This window comes from Cupressus sempervirens, chromosome 7, assembly GCF_028749045.1.
Source record: "Cupressus sempervirens isolate cs-2001-9-10 chromosome 7, ASM2874904v1, whole genome shotgun sequence".
NCBI lineage: Eukaryota > Viridiplantae > Streptophyta > Pinopsida > Cupressales > Cupressaceae > Cupressus > Cupressus sempervirens.
In genome coordinates, this window is record NC_143124.1 from 350588298 (window position 1) to 350606354 (window position 18057).

The 18057-nt window shown below is 36.2% G+C and overlaps 1 pseudogene; it reads left to right on the top strand.

Annotated features, from left to right (window-relative positions):
- The first annotated feature begins 630 nt into the window (after positions 1 to 630).
- On the top strand, positions 631 to 16351 carry LOC149546894 (TMV resistance protein N-like; annotated as a pseudogene).
- Positions 16352 to 18057: the final 1706 nt, after the last annotated feature.

An 18057-nucleotide genomic window follows, 5' to 3' on the forward strand; every position in this document is an offset into this window, starting at 1 on the left:
GAGACAAGTAAATTCTTAATTTATTCGACAGGAATGTTGATTATTTGAGAAGGATACTTCATGAGAATGAGATCTTTATTAACACTAATGTCTAATTCGCAAAGTGATAAGTTAGATATGATATCTTGATGTATGGAATATATCATTGGTATCATAGATGTATGTGTGTGATTCATGGAATTTCCCAATATATAAGGCACTTATTAGCTACATGATCAACTTGTTCTTACTGTTGCATATTTGGGGATTTTCTAAAATCAACATTATAATCATCCATTTCCCTTTACGTTTAAGAGAATAAAGGATGCCCTCACTTATAGCTTATCAATTTCTTAGGTTATGTTATTAGCTATTTCATGTCTGGAATCTTTGCATCAGTACATAAGATATAGGGGTTCTAGTTTTCTTTATTTTAGATTTAGTTGTATGCTTTTTGGAAGACTGGTACCATATGAAGAACCTAATAGGTCCACTTGCCTAGGTTTTGTAAATCCTGATGTAGAAGAAGGGTGTAGCATTATAGTTGGCTCAGTGTCTGAAAGGATATTTTGCAGATGGGAAGTAGCTTCCCCTAGATGTATTCCATTCTCAATGGGGGTAATTTAAAGAGTAATGTTTCAAAACACCAACATGGATCACATAGCTTAGTTAGATGCTCTATTATCCACAAAAGATAATATCAGATGAGGAACTTTGATCATCATTACAACTCAAGAAGGGGAACTACTCAGATGTTGGGGTATTTCCTCTATTTATGAAATGAAAACCCTCAATCATTATCATGCTAAGTAGTTTTTTTTTTGGTATGCATTCTCTTAACCCTCTCCAACATATGGATTGAAGAACTTGTTGAAAAGTTCTTAAATGCCTGCAATGGATTACCTTTGTCTTTAAAGGTAATTGGTGGGATTCTTTATGGTGAGTCTCATAAGGACTACTGGCATGATTTATTACATAAAATTTCTAAAATTTTACCTAGTGGTATAAAAACTAGGTTAAGGATGAACTATGACACTTTAGACAAGGAAGAAAAATAAATCTTCCTAGATACACCATATTTTTTCATTAGAGAAGACAATAAGAAAACCATTGTAGTATGGGAGAGATTTGGGTGGAATGGTTGGTACAATTGGGAAAGGCTTATGAGTAAATGCCTTGTTGATTTCGACAAGAACAATCACATAATAATGCATGATCATTTGAGGGATCTAGGAAGAAAAATTGAACCTATTCAATTTCCATATCGGCTTTGGTCTTAAGGGTTGATTAAGGACATCTAGAAACAAGAGGAGGTAAGAGTAAATTTTTTTTTCCTAAATTGTCATGGCATGGAAACTTACATTTTTGAAATCATTTTATTAAAAACTTCTTCCTTTTGTCTTTAGGAAGGAATCTAGATTCACAGAATGATATTGGATACCCCAACTAATGATGCTCATGAGTACCTTCATTTCCTTTGAAATACAAGTATAGAGTTTCCAAGGTTTTATTGGTCCTTCAAAAGACAACCTTTTCCCCTTGGGTTGAAAGATTTTGTGGTCAGATGAAATTATCTGAACAAACAAATTGCCAAATTATCAAAAGAGCTCATGTGGCTTCTGAAATTGCTTATAAAAGTCTTCCATCATCACTACCATTACAAAATTTGAGTGTTTTAGAGCTTATTAATTCAAAGTTCTTGGAGGAATTGTAGAAGCACAATGCGGATGTAAGCAACTTTTTTTCACAATTTTTATATTTCAAATTTGCAATTCAAAATTAGTAGTATTATTGTCGCTCTTTATGCATTCAGCTTTGATATAAATTTTGTAGAAATTTTTTTCTTTATTGTAGATGAGTTCATAAAAGTAATAATATATTTAATAATGTATATAATACATACATACATACATACATACATACATACATACATACATACATACATACATACATACATACATACATACATACATACATACATACATACATATATATATATATATATATATATATATATATATATATATATATAAGGCATGAATTTTTTATAATTTATAATGTTATTTTTGGTAATATTTTGAATTTGATACATTTAGATCATATTACATTATCCATCATAAGAATGAAATAGTAATTAAGAAATATATAATTTAAATCCTCAATTATGAAATATGAAATATAATCAATAAAGAAAAAACTTGCATAATGAAATCTATAAAATTGTATCTAGCTTATAATACAATCTACAACCCTTTCTATTTAACTAATTTGACAATTGGCTATAGGCTCCGATTTAGTTAAAAGAGTTGACTATCTCATGTGATAGATTCCATAGATTTCCAAAGTCAATAGGATGTTTCAAGCATTTGAAAAAGGTTTTGGTATGTTGGTCTGGTTTTCAATTCAAGTTTATGTTAATGTATTTTTAAGTGAATGTTCCAGGTTCCTTTTGTGAAAATTAGGGTTTGGTGTTTTAAATTTTGTTAACCCTAGAATAACCCTAATTTTTGTTTCATTAAGTGTTTCCCTAGAAAGCCTTTGGTATATGCTTGCATAGCATGCCCTTTCAAAAAAAAGTGGGTAAGAAATTTTTTTAAAATATCTCTTTTATTATTTCGTGGGTACCTTTTAAGATTTTGTTGCATTGGGGTGAATGCACAAAGTTGTGGTGCCAAAAAGATGACATATTTTTTTCTTCAAATTTCCAATAGTGCACACATATTATAGCATGTATGTGCTATAGCGCACACACACTATGGCCTGGGTATAGGCTTGTTAAGCCTAGGCCATAGTGCGTGCACACTATAGCATGTACGTGCTATGGAAAAATGGATTTCTCAATAGCATGTACACACTATTGGAAATCACATAAAAAATAGAAACCCCTACTCTCTCTATCCCCCCTCTCTCTCCCCTCACCCTGTCTCTCCATTTCTCTCTCCCTCTATCCCTACCCCATCCTCTCTCTCTGTATCCTATCCCATACTCTTTCCCTCCTACCTCTCCCCCCTTCTCTCTCTCCCTCCCTCTATCATCCACTACTCTATGTCCTCCCCCGTCTCTCTCTCTCTCTCTCTCTCTTTATTAACATCCTATCCCACATAGTCTTTGAACCCCCATTCCTCTCCCTCTCTCTCCCCTCCCTCTATCATCCACTACTCTATGTCCCTCTCTCTCTATCTCTTTATCTCTCTCTCTCTCTCTCCTCTCTATCTCTCTATCCCAATCCCACCCTCTCACATCCCCTACTGTGTGTCCCTCCGTCTCTTTCTATGTATCATATCCCATGTACCCTTTGATCCCCCATCCTTTAATCCCTATCAAACTCTCTCTCTCTCTCTCTCTCTCTCTCTCACCTCTCTATCTCTCTATCCCAATCCCACCCTCTCACATCCCCTACTATTTGTCCCTCCCTTTCTTTCTATGCATCATATCTCATGTACCCTTTGATCCCCCATCCTCTCTCTCTCTCTCTCTCTCTCTCTCTCTCTCTCTCTACCCTCTCTCCCCCTCCCTCCCTCCCTCCCCATCCCACTCCCATCCCCTAATCTATGTCCCTCTCTCTCTCTCTTTATGCATCCTATTCCATGTACTCTTTGAACCACCATTCCTCTCTCTCTCTCTCTCTCTCTCTCTCTCTCTCTCTCTCTCTCTCTCTCTCTCTCCCTCTCTCCCTCTCCCTCTCCCATACCCTACTCTATGTCCTCACTTTCTATGAATACTATCCCATGTATTCTTTTAACTCCCATCCCCTACTCTCTCTCTCTCTCTCTCTCTCTCTCTCTCTCTCTCTCTCTCTCTCTCTCTTCCTCCCTCCCTCCCTCCCTCTCCATTTCACCCTCTATCTCTCCCCATTTCTCCCTCCCTCCATCCCTCCTTACCCCATCTCTCTCTCTCTCTCTCTCTCTCTCTCTCTCTCTCTCTCTCTCTCTCTCTCTCTCTCTCCCTCCCACCCCCTTGCCCCCCTCCCTTTCTCCCTCTCCCATCCCCTACTCTATGTCCCTCTCACTTTCTATGCATCCTATTCCATGTATGCTTTGAACTCCCATGCCCCCCCTCTCTCCCTCTCTCCTTCCCTCTCTCTACCTCTCCCTCCCTCTCTCTCCCTCTCCCTCTCCCTCTCTTCCCCCCCCCCTCTCTCTCCTTTTCTCCCTCCCTTTCCATTTCTTCCTCCCTCTCTCCCTACCCTATCCTCTCTCTCTCTCTCTCTCTCTCTCTCTCTCTCTCTCTCTCTCTCTCTCCCTCCCTCCCTCCCTCCCTCCCTCCCTCCCTCTCCCTCTCCCTCTCACTCCCTCTCCCTCTCCCATCCCCTATTGTATGTACCTCTATGCATCCTATCCCACATACACTTTGAAGTCCCATCCCTCCCTCTCTCCCTACCCCATCCTCTATCTCTCTATCTCTCCCTCTTCCTCTCTCATCCCCTACTCTATGTCCCTTTATGAATCCTATCTCATGTATGCTTTGAACTCCCATCCCCCCCCGCCCTCTCTCTCTCTTGCCTCTCTATCTCTCTATCCCAATCCCACCCTCTCACATCCCCTACTATGTGTCCTTCCCTCTCTTTCTATGCATCGTATCCATGTACCCTTTGATCTCCCATCCTCTACTCTCTCTCTCTCTCTCTCTCTCTCTCTCTCTCTCCCTCTCCCTTCCTCCCTCCCTCCCTCTCTCCCTATCCCACTCTCATCCCCTACTTTATGTCCCTCTCTCTATTTCTATGCATCCTATTCCATGTACTCTTTGAACCACCATTCCTTTCACCCTCCCTCCCTCCCCCCGCCCTCTCTCTCTCCCCCTCCCTCCCTCCCTCTCTCCCATCCCCTACTCTATGTCCCTCTCACTTTCTATGAATCCTATCCCATGTATGCTTTGAAATCCCATCCCCTACTCTCTCTCTCTCTCTCTCTCTCTCTCTCTCTCTCTCTCTCCCTCCCTCCCTCCTTCCCTCTCCATTTCCCCCTCTGTCTCTCCCCATTTCTCCCTACCTCCCTCCCTACCCCATCCTCCCCCCCCCCCCTCTCTCTCCCCCTCTCTCCCTCTCCCATCCCCTACTCTATGTCCCTCTCTCTTTCTATGCATCCTATCCCACGTACGCTTTGAACTCCCATCCCCCACTCTCTCTCTCTCTCTCTATATATATATATATATACCTTTCTCTCCCTCCCTCTCTCCCTCCCTTTCTCCCTCCTTCCTTCCCTCTCCATTCCCTTCTCTCAATTTCTTCCTCCCTCTTTGCCTACCCCATCCTCTCTCTCTCTCTCTCTCCCCCCCCCCCCCTCCCTCCCCCTCCCTCCCTCTCCCTCTCCCTCTCCCTCTCCCTCTCCCATCCCCTACTCTATGTCCCTCTATGCATCCTATCCCACATACACTTTGAACTCCCATCCCTCCCTCTCTCCGTACCCCATCCCCCCCCCCCCTCTCTCTCTCTTTCTCTCTCTCTCCCCCATCCCCTCCTCTATGTCCCTCTATGCATCCTATCCCACATATGCTTTGAAATCCCCTCCCTCCCTCTCTCCCTCCCTCTCTCTCCCTCCCTCCTTCCTTCCCTCTCTTCACTCCCTTGCTTGCTCCCTCCTTCCCTCCTTCCCTCCCTGACCTACCTTAATTATTTATTATTTATTTAATTTATGTGAACTCTCTCTCTCTCTCTCTCTATGCTCTTTCCCCATTCCCTTCTGTCTTTCTATTCTTCTTTGTCACTCTACATCGTATCACCTACTCTCTCCCCAACCTCTAATCTCTCTGTCACTTTTTACCAGCTTTCTCTCTCTCCCTCTCTCCTTCCCTCTCTCCTTATACATCCACTCTATTAAAATTGAAGGCTTAAATAGTGCATATGCACTATAGCACGTGCACGATATAGTACATAAGCACTATTTAAGTCTTCAAATTAGAAAAGGTTTAAATAGCGTGCATGCACTATAGAACATATGAACTATTTAAGCCTTGAATTTAAAAATGATTTAAATAGCACACACACTATAGTGTGTACACACTATTGCACACACACACACACACAATCTAAAGCATTAGATACCACCAAGTCTAAGGCTTGGATTTTCCTTGGGGATCCAACCCAAAGGTTTGGAGGCTCTAAATTGGTTTAAGACTTGTTTTGCAACAAGCATACAAAAAATGCTTGTTTTTTATTCTGTGCTCTCCTTCAAGTTTTCCCATGCTTGAGATTCGATAAAACCAGCTTACATAGTATTATAGATCTCTATTTTAGCTATATAACCATATAATTTATTTCAAGCCTTTCAACCATAATTTCTTTTGAATGTATGTCCAATTTCTATAAAAAACAAACATGTACTAATTGGGGCATAGATTTTAGCTTATTCATCAAATTTTGCAAAAAGTTAGTTTTTTAGAAACTAGACTCCATTCTACACACTTTGAAAAAAAGAACTTTTTATTTTGGATTAGTTTTCAATAATTTTTAGGGGGAGCACATAGATATTTCACATTTTTAGGATGTGTCACTAACAAAATTCATAAAAAAACACATTATAAAATTACCCAAATTTTTTGGGATAAACTACATGGTGTTAGGTAACTTTTGACTAGATTGATTAAAGAATTTGAAAATAAAAGTTAAAATTTTAGGGGGGCCACACTTTGCACTATGTTATTTTTTTTCTAAAAAAAATAGTACCTATTTCTATGGCCCCCTTTTTTGAGGGCCTAAAACTAAACCATTTTGAAAAAAATTTAGTAGTTTAGAAACTAGATTCAAAGGACTACTACTTTTGTTTTTGTCATATCTTAAAATTGTGAGCACAACTATCTTCAAACTCTTGTCAAAGTTCAAAAATTGCTGATTTAAGAAAAAAAAGTTGTCCACTTATACCCCACTTTTGGCTCCACAACTAGATGCACTTACCCATTGTCTAAATATTTCCCAAGTCTCTGAAATAATTCCTTAATGTAAGATTCCATTTTAATTTTCTATGGGTTTATGTTTCCTTTTGAAAAATCAATTGAATAACGATAACCCTTGATCTTCCTTAAGCTCAAGGGTTATTGCTATGTCACCATAAGAAATTGCTTGTTGTTTTTTCTTAGCAACATAGAGACCAAGTAGTACTAACCCATGGGTCCTAGTCAATAATAGAATGAGGTTTTAAAGCATAAGGTTTTTATGATTAGATCATCTCACAATTGACAGTGGTCACTTTTGTGCTATGGGAAATCAAAAGGTTTTTATCCTTAGCGACATAGTGACTACCCGCCAAGTGGGTATGTGGTAGGACCAATCCTTGAAGATGGCATCATAAATTTTCATGTCATTAAAAACTTGTCAACATGTTAAGATGTTAGATGCCACAAAGTATTTACATTGAAAGAAATGAACTATTGATCAACACTGTTAGATCTTCTTTAGATCAACGATGGTTGCTTTGTCGCCATGCGAAGTTGCATGAACTTTATCCTTGGTGACATAGCAGCCAAAAGGAAATACTATGGGCCCACATCATGTACAATGGAATAATAGATCTACTATCTGATGCAAGGATCATCAACAATGATCACTATGTCGCCAATAGGAGTTACTCAAGTTTTACCCTTGGTGACATAGTGAGAACATGACATGTGTCTTGAGGTATAAGTGGGTCCAATGTAAGTTGCCAATACTGAAAGGAAAGGCTTATGTGGAAGGATTCAATTAGATTGATTGCTAACTTAGCAGGTTGAAGTTGAGTCATCAAAACTTTTATTCCTTAATCATCAAATTTTTCAAAAATTGATGGCCTATTTTTAAATTTGAAAGGTGATGCCACTCTATTTCTTTATAATCCATTTATACAAATTAAAGCTCCCCATGCGAAGTAAAACTAGGGATATAGTGCAGGATTTAGAGATTTTCTTCATGCAAACATATTTGTGATTTTTTGAGAGCTAGAACCTATTGAAGAGCTATTTTTCACCTAGTTAAATTGTGAGGAATTTTCTATACTAGCGATTCACTGCAGAATTTAGAAAGAAGAAAATAGAGAACCAAGTAAGTAACCCAGTCCATATATCTTTCAAGGAATTTTGTTTCTTTCACATTGTTATAAAAAATGCCTCCAAAGAAAGGTTTCCGAAAGGAAGTAGAGTATGCTAGTAGGAATATCCACAATGATTTCCTTGAACAATTGAGTGAACCTACGAATGAATCAGCCCAAATTGAAAAGATAGTTCCTATAAACTCTAGGATCTAGATTGTAGACAAATTGTATGATAAGGGGAATTAGACTAGGGGTGCAATAACCTCTAAAACTAGGCTCCAATTGTTCAAGAAATGGTTCTCACAAAGGAAATTGTTTGCACCCCATAGGAATGTTTGGAATTTTGATTTAGGTAAATTAGTAGTCCTTGTTGTTTTCATGGATTCAGACCTTCTCATAGTTGTAGCCCTAAATTATGACCCAGTAGTTAGGATGGTGAGGAGAGTACATGAGAATTGTCTGATTAAAATCTTTGCAGAATATATTTAAGAGGTTTTTGGATTGGAGCCAACCACAAACTATCATAAGGTCATTGATTTTTAAGAATTAGAGTTAAGAACTTTTTTCTCTAAAGGATCAAATCAAACAAGGTGCATTGAGAGGACATTTGGCCACAATTTGAAGTTTGACCTTGTTACAACATCAACTAAGGAGCCTTGCGAGAAGCAGTTTTTCACTACTAGGGCCATTGACATTTATATGACTTTATGTAGGGTTTTTGGTGAAGATGAACAAGATTTTATGCCAATAAAATTCATGTACATGATGATACAAATCTCTTCTTATGGTTTGGATATTATTTTTGAATTTGCATCTTATCTAGCAGTGGAAATTCACATAGGTTTAATTGGGATTGCAAAGGGAAAAATTGAAAAGACATTTGGCCACTTCTCTTTGTTGATGTATATGTTCTTGTATAAAAGGTGTTATTGTTTTCAAAAATGAAATTGAATTAAACAAAGAATATGAGGGAGAAGCTCTACCAATCTAGTTATGGAGTGCAGATATGGCTTGGGATGCAGAAGAGGCTAGCTTTGTGAGATTTGATAAATACTTCACATCTAGGTTGAGGGGCCTCATATTAAGGGACAATCCCATAATACCTAAGGCACTGCTAGATTTCATTAGGCCTATGGATAACCCTACTAGTTTAAAAGTTTCTCATAATTGGGGAGATATCATATGATACCCTATGTCTATAGTTTTTAGAGTGTATGGATTCCAAGGGACTCCCCATGTACTTCCTTACCAAGTACCTTTGAAGGTGGGAATAGTTGAAATGTTATGGCAGATAGGTGGGCTAGAAGAAGCACAATTGACTGGTTAGTCTAGAGGCTCAATTTTTCCATCTTGCATAGTTGCTCACCAGTTCATAATCACCAAGGGTGGTTGGTTGTTTTTGTATAAATTTTTCGATCAATATAAAATGGCTATTTTTCATGATCATTTCAATGATAGTGAGGGATTTTTTGATATTTTTTGATAGAGGGCTAAGACTGGTGCAAAGAAGCATCAACCCTACTTCCCTGAAGACATAATTAGAAATGAATTTTCTCTCCAAGAACAAGAGATTAAGAAGGAGAAGTGGAGAGTTTACTCAAGGGTCTTAGAATTCATTAATTGCTTTGATGAAGATTACAAGCCTTTGAAGGATGCCAAGATAGAGGTAGATAAAATAAATAAATTGATGATCACCTTTCGAGAGATCATGGAGGCTATGAATGAAAATAAATTATTCTTTATTAATTCTTATTCTGATAAGGCTCGAGAGGTCATGAAAAGATTATCAATTAACCTTGTAGATGGTTATTCAAAGGAGACCTAGCTAAAATATTTTTCAGAATAAAAGGTTTGCAATTGAAAAAGGTAAATAGATAGTTGCCTCAACTAGTACTATTATGGAAGGCCTGATGAGCCAATGCCCAAGAGGAAAAAGACAAAAGAGAAATAGGTGCCCCAAATAGAAGAGTATTCATCCACTTAGTGCCCACTGTAGATAGGAGATGAAGAACTCATTAAGGAGTAGATGGAAGAATTAGGATCTCAAGGGGAATTTTTATCATTGTCTCAGAATTAGAAGAGGGGAATCCTTAAGAGCCTCCCATGATTACAGAGAAAGGGAATTGGACCCTGTGGAAGAAGGATCTAGTCAAGAGTTTCTTTCTGATGATAGCTTTGTCAAATCTAGAGCTTTCTACCAGTTTGCATGGAGGACAAATGTTGGACTATTTGAGGAAAGGTGTAAGAAGATGAAAGAAAAGCATCTTGAGATGGAAGAGGAAGCACTATAGAATCAAATAAAAGAAGAAATGATGCAAGAGTTTAAGAGCTTGACCCTTGAAGAGGGAAGAAAAATGATAAAATCATTCGAGATCTTTCTTCTACCAAACTGGGACATTGTAGATGCAATGGTTTTTAACTCTGTCACTAAGAAATTGAATGCAGATGAAAAGATGAACAAGGAGCTAAAAGGTGCCAAATGTAGTGAAGATCATGCTGCCTTGGTTATTTGGTCTATGAGAAAGGGATCTAGAGTTAGCTCCTCTTAGCATGATGATACCAACTTAAGTACAAATTTAATTGTAAAAAGGGTAGAGGACACTCCAAATGAAGAGGTTGCAGAGCTAAATGTTGGAACAACCAACCTTACCTTAGCCACAACTTTGAGGGAGAAGAAGGGAAAATTAGAATTACAAGAAAAGAATGAATTTTTTTTGGCTACTTATAATAAAGAAGTGTAGAAGAGGATAGAACTTGAGAATAAGATGATGGGTGAGGTTGGTTTTTCCAACATTTAGCTCTAATTGAAATTCTTGACACACCACAAAGACTTTAGTATTATACTGTAGAGGATTTTGACGAAGAAAAGAGCAAACTATGGGCATTAAGTGTAGAACTAGATATCCAATATGAGGATATATTGAGGAAAGAAATTATGTATTTGGTTGATAAAATTGGTTGGCCAACATTCTATTAACAATTGGAAAAAATAATACACATGTGGGATGAGCTAAAAGGAAGTGATGATGCTCTAAAGCCAATTGTCAATAAATGGAACAATAGTGACAAAGATGTCACTCTTCTATTTTTTTCAATTATCAGCGTATATTTTGAATATATAGAAAGGATTTTTGACTTAACAAATGATCTCTCCGATTTTGATAATAAGAGAATTGCATTGCAAAGGAGAATCATAAATTATATTGCCAAATATAAGAGTAGAAACTTCTAACTCTTCCCACATGCCCTAGATAAAAAGGATAAATTGAAAAATAAAGAGGAGAGGGCCTAGGAATTGGATGACCTATTATGCCTTAGGATGAATAGGGTCATATATGAGTAGGGAAATGCATGATGGGAAAATACCTCTAAAGAAGTTGTAAAAGTGGAAATATTTTATGATTCTTTGAGATAAGATTTTATTGAAATTGATAAATTGGGAGAATATGTGATGAAGAAACAACATGAGATTCTAAATTTTAATTGGCCAAATGACACACTTTTTGACAAGTGGATGGGAGATTTTGTTCATGCGAAATAGTTGGAGCTTGGTGAAACTAATGATGATGAAATGGAATAAGATGATTTGCAAACAATTGATAGATTAGTAAAAGAAAAAGAAGACAAAGGTAAGCAACCAATTGCAACCACAAGAACAAGGGCCCAAACATATGACTTGGCAATACGACAATCAAATGTAACTGTCAACCTAATAGTGCATGATGATGTGGATGGAGAACCTCGAGTTGAATTAAGCCTACGAACATTAGAACTATGTACACCACAAGAAAGTTCATCCAGTTATACCCTTATAGGAATGACAACAACATTAAAGCCAATCATGAAACTCCTTAGCAATAAAAAGGTGTAGTAGAAGTGGTCCCACAAAAAAATATTCATGATGAAAAAAATTCTATTGCATCAAATTTTATCTTATATGGCAGTAACTTTGTAAAATTTATTTCTGTCTTAAGGACAACTATCAGTACTCTCCAAGCCTGAAGCTTGTTGCATCTCACATTATATAAGTGAGATTCCAAGGCTAGATAGAGGGTCCAAACTATTGTGTAGTTTTTAGTTTTGCTAGCTTTATTTGGTCCAGTTTTCTTGATGCCAATTTTCTGGTGTATTTTCTCTGCAATTTTGAGAATACAGTAATTTTTCAGGATCATGGTATCTTGTCTTGAGTTGTTTTGAGTTCTATTTCAATGTTACATAATTTTCAAAGAGAATTAATACAAAGATGAACTATCACCCTATCTTTTTCTTTGAATCTTGTCTCCATTATTATTAACTAGTTGTTTTGAGATCATATGAGCAAAGCTTGTTCAATTTAATACAACTATGATAAGTTATATGTCAATTTACTATTGCTTTTAATTCAATGGGTTAATTAAATGCTTCTGTGATATGATAGGATTTCGAACCAGTAATAAGGATATGCATAAGAATGATTTTTAGGGAGAATTGCTGATAATATTGATTGTAATGAAATCAATTAGGTCAAAATAGTTGGATAGATTCTGAATTCCAATGGATGAGGCACTAATCAATTAGTTTAGTTTACATATGAAGAGATCATAGATCAACATCAAGTAAAATCTCAAAATCAAAATCAATTTTAATTTAAATGTATGAAGAACATCATAACTGGTCAATGCTTGTTTGCATAGAATTTATGTGTTCTAGTTAGCTACTATTACCTAGAGTTACTTGTAAATCAGAGAAGAATTATGACCAATCTGCTGTAAGGGATGAATATTGTAATAGAATGTTATTGAAAGATTGAAATGTGAAGATAGTATTAAAGTTGTGAATCTTTTTATCCCTCGGGTGCACTCGCCTTGGTTTTGTAGAGCCAAAAGAGTAGAAAATCTTTATGATTTTGTTGAAGTTGGGTCCAGATCTGAAGGCCTCTTAGTTAAGTATAGGAAGTTACTTCTTAGGCTAAATTACTCTTCACTATCTTGGCATCAAGTCTTTTGTTGCTTGATTGTGTAAAAACACCAACACAGTCATTGGTGGAAAGATGAGGAGCCTGCCAAAGGAATTATTTTTTTTAGTATCACTAGAACACCTAGAGTTGATTTATTACCCAATGCTACCATCTCTACCTTTCTAGTTTGGTAGTTTAAAATGCCAGTGACATGTGGATTTGCATGGTTCCTACAAATTAAATATATTGCCATCTTCTTTTAAGCAACTAACACTCATGCAACATCTCAACTTAGCCTGGTGTACAAAGCTTACCTTAAATTCAGATATGTTAGAAAACACAACGAAGCTAGAGTGTTTGGACCTTTCTTTCAGGCAGAAGGTGGAAAAACTACCTTCTCACATAACAAATCAGAACTCCTTGAAAGAGCTCCATTTAAGAGATATCAGGGTAACCTTCTTACAAAATTCATTTACCCATCTCACTAATCTACAATATTTGATAATAGCTCATTGTCCAATCAATGAATTCGATTTTGGGCAAGGGCCATTTACTACTTGTTTGTCCAACCTCAAGAAAATACATCTAAGCAACACAAGAGCATCAAAGATTTCAATCCTTGAAGCCTGCTGTCCTTGTCTTTTAACTCTCTAGCTTTTTGATAATCAACACTTAAGAGAGATCGAAACCCTGCCAGTCATAGTCAAAGACATAGAATTGGTTAATTGTAGAATGTTGAAAACCGTAATGGGTGTTGGTGGAGTACTAAGCCTTCAAACCCTGAAGATAAGTTTTAGTCTAGAGTTAGATTTGCTTCCCAGTTTTGCAGAATTTACTTTCCTAAGAGAATTTGAACTAAAAGGTCGCAACAAAGTGGAAAAAATACAATGCTTACAATACTGCAGATTGTTGGAGAAGTGCTGATAAGTGACTCTCCAGAGTTAAATAGCCTTCCAAACTTTTTAGAACTAAATTTTCTTAAAGAGTTTGAACTCAAAGGTCGCAACAAAGTTGAGAGAGTAGAAGGTTTACAACCCTGCTCATTGTTGGAGGAGCTTGTAGTGTCTTATTCCTGTTGGGAGGTGCCACGTATAGAAATTTTGGAGCAGATGCAAAATTTGAAGACCCTGCAGCTTGTAGCTAAAATGGTTTAAGCTATTGGACCTTGCATTCAAACAATACAGATAACTATAATCTCTCGAGGGATAAATTTTCTGTTGTATTGTGAGCTAGCTGAGTACTGATCAAGTCCAAAAGTAAACAACCAGTATATTGTGCTAATATATTATTTGGTAGATCTGGATCCGTAAGCAGTAGTTAATATATTGCTTGTTCTGTAAGGTTTTGATTTACAAATAACATATTGAGTATAACATTTTTCTATTTAAATGAGAGATTTAATTTTTTACATAAATAATTGATGTATTGATAGGGAGATTTCTCTTTTGCAGTGTGTCAAATTATGTGAAATTCTGATAATGTTATCTGGATTTAACTGTGTTATTTTTTAGTCAAGTTTTTTTTATTAATATTTTATTGAATAATCTACTAAGCACTTTTGTATCAAAAAGATATTCATAGAAATGAAGTGTTCCAACTTTTTGACAAGTCATCCATCTTAATACCATGTAACATGGTTACATAGTTATGGCACCTTTGGTGGAGTACTTGGGGTTGCTCTTGTAGGCATGCTTCCTCTTTGACTGAGTTCTAGGACTGCTTGAGTAGTGCTCTCTCCAAGTCTTCTCCTCTATAGGCTGCTTGGATTGCTAGCCCACTATTCATTCTTTGGCATATCTGGCTAAAGAGGAATTGTCAAATCTTCTAAGATGTTCAGATTGGTGTTATGCATCTTTGGTGGAAGATGTCACATTCTCTTCAAGAAACTATTAAAGTGAAGTGTGTGCTAAATGGGGGTATGGATTTGGCTGATCTTGCTATATGCAATTGCTTCACTTTTCATCTTCATGATGGGGTTGCAGCTCAATGGTATCAAAGAGTGCCCAAACAGCCTTGGCAACAAGGGAAAGGATGGATGAATTGGGAGAAGCATTGGACTCCTCCTCATGGAGTTCTAAAAATTAACATTGATGGTTCTTCCCGAGGGAATTCAGGCTCTGCTAGTATTAGGGGAGTGGTTTGTTGCAGTTCTAGTGAAGTTAAATTTTTTTTCTCAGTGCATAAGGGTGACCATACTAACAATTTCATGGAGGCTCATGCCATTTTATATGCACTGGAATAGTGTTGTTTGCAAGTATGGTGCAAGATCATCCGTGAACCTGATTCTCAAGTGCTGGTGAACTTTCTTTCCTTGTAGGAGCTTAAGTATGTTAGTTGGCAGTTGGCCACTATTGTTAATCAAACTCTTCTCCTTTGTACCTCTCTTGAGTTCATTAGGTTTACTTACATTCCTTATGAATGGAACAAAGTTGTTGATTGTTTGGCCAAATGGGCTTCTAGTCATGTTCTAAGTTGGAATATTATGGATAGGGGGAAACTTCCTCTTGAGTTGTTACAAGAATTTGATGATCTTGTCATTCAGGATAGAGATCCTTGTTGACTCTCCTTCCAAAAGAATAGGTAGGTAGTGGGGGGCCTCTCACCTACCCAGGGGAATTCATCTCCATCCAATTAGGGGGAAATTGATCTCTGCGGGTAGATATTCAAAGCAACCACCCACCCTTGCTTAAGGATAGATTGATTTAAGCACATTTAATCAAGGAGTTTTCTTGAAGATCAAGACCATTTAATTTGCAGATAACTTAAATATCACACATTAAGCTTCATTCTTAAACTAAAAATGTTAAATAGTAAAAGTTGACTTAATTTTTCCAAACTTAATTTTTCTTAATTTACAATGCTCATTAAATAGATAATTTTTTTGAAGTTTTAAAATTTCAAAATTGATTCCACTCTAAAACTACACATTAAATACTACTATCAATATCATAAATAAATAGCCATTTAATCCTTTCGCTGAGCATTCTAATGTATTTGTTAAATTTTATAGAAATGGCCTGAAGAACTAATAATATGCACAGAGTTAGTTCTCGATGCAGAGTCACTTTTAAACGAGTTAGCCTTCTCTATGTTTTCAGATCCATTGCTAATAAGAAGATCTCCTATCCCTACCAAACATTGCAGCAGGAGTATTCCTCAAATGCGGATGCCATAATGCTATGTTTGGTCATTAAAATGCATCTCTGCAGGGGATAATTTTTATAGAATATCTTCAGTGGAGGTGGATGAGCGTAAATGGGTATTGATAGCTGTCTTCACAAAACAATCTAGTTGGCGCACTGCAGATAATTACTATGTAGGGGAATGGCCAGAAGATGATCGCGAGGAGAATGAAGTGGAGAAAGGCTTTCTTGTAATGGGGGAAGAGGCTAGGCTTGTGGAGGCTCTATACTACCTATTGCCAGTCATAGCAAATTGATATTGTTGATTATAAATCTGTATCATAACAAATCTGTTTCCTCCAGTGGATTAGATCATGATAAAGATCTATTATTTTTTGTATGGAAGAAACTATTATACTTCATCTATTGTTTATCATAAAAATTATTAAAATTAAGTAATTTCTCATATTGCAGATTCATATGAAACTCATAACAATTGTTTTAACTCTCATATAGATGTTCAATTTAATTTACAATTCTTAGAAATATACGGTATGAGTTCAACTCACAATTCATATTAATTCAGTTCAAAATATTTATTTGATTAACATATTATTAATTAATTTTGAAAATTAGTTAAATGAATTGATTATATTAATGAATTTATTATATTATATTAATGAAATAAATATATTAAAGTTAAATAACTAAAATAATACTATTTGATGTTATAATTGGTACAAATTAATTGTGATGGATGTAGGAACCCTACTTGCTACTTACAAAGGATTCAAAGTATGCGACATGGATGTCAAGTCTACATTTCTTAATGAAATCTTGGAAGAAGAAGTCTATGGGTGAAGCCGCAATGATGCTTCCCACTTTCCATCACCAAGAAATTGGATGGGAAGTGGGGTTCGACAAATTAACCTACTTCGAATGAAGCCTTGGCATCAATCGAAACCCTGCCAGTATGGTCTTTGATCAAAGCTGAGGGCTTCGATTGAAGTGTTGTGTAGCACGTCGACAACGGGCTTCAATTGAAGCCTTGTGGTTGCCGGCATTTCTAAATCAGAAACCGCCTATATTGTTTGTCATTTTTATTTTCTCGTTTGTGGACCAAGGGGCTTAGAACGAAGCTAGCGATGTCATAGGCTGCAATAGAGTCTCCATCTACATTTTTTACTTCTTTTTAACATTTGGGTATGTATTTTGTTCATTTTTGTGATTTTTAAAGAATATTTAATTATTTTAAATGAATTTTTAGTTTCTTTTAATGAAACTTTAGTTGTTTTGTAATGTTTCTTAATTAGTTTTATGTTTACATGTTATTGTAGTTAGTATTATGTAAATAAATTAGTAATTTTTTGTTATGTTAGATATTTTTAAACATAATAATAGCTAGCAAATATTGGAAAAAACATAGTTAAAACTATAGTTGGAAAAAAATATGTTTAAAAATGAAAAACTCTAGGTCTAGATAGAAAATGAAAAATGAAAAACTCTAGGTCTAGATAGAAAACATAAAATGAAAAGCTCTAGGTCGATAGAAAATGAAAAACAAAAATGTTGTACTAGGTGGATAAAAATTGGAAAAATATAAACTATTGCTGAAAAAACATATTTATTTTTAAACTATAGTTGAAAATACATAATATTTAAACTATAGTTAAAAAAACATAGTTATCTAAACTCTAGTTGAAAAAATATAGTTAAAACTATAGTAAAAAAAAAAGAAGTTTTAGAAAAGAAAAAACTCTATGACTAGATAGAAAAAAAAAATAAAAAATATAGTACTAGGTGGATAGAATTTTAAAAAAATAATAATTTACCTCACTCTCTCCTCACTTTCTCTCTCCAAGCACTTTCTCTCTCCTTAAGTTTTCTCTAAGCTCCCCTCATCTCTCTTCTCACTCGCCTCACTTTAATCTCTCACTCTCTCTCTAAATAGTTTCTCCTCACTCTCTTTCCTCTCACCATCAAGCTCTCCTATCACTCCCTCTCATCTCACTTTCCCTTTCCC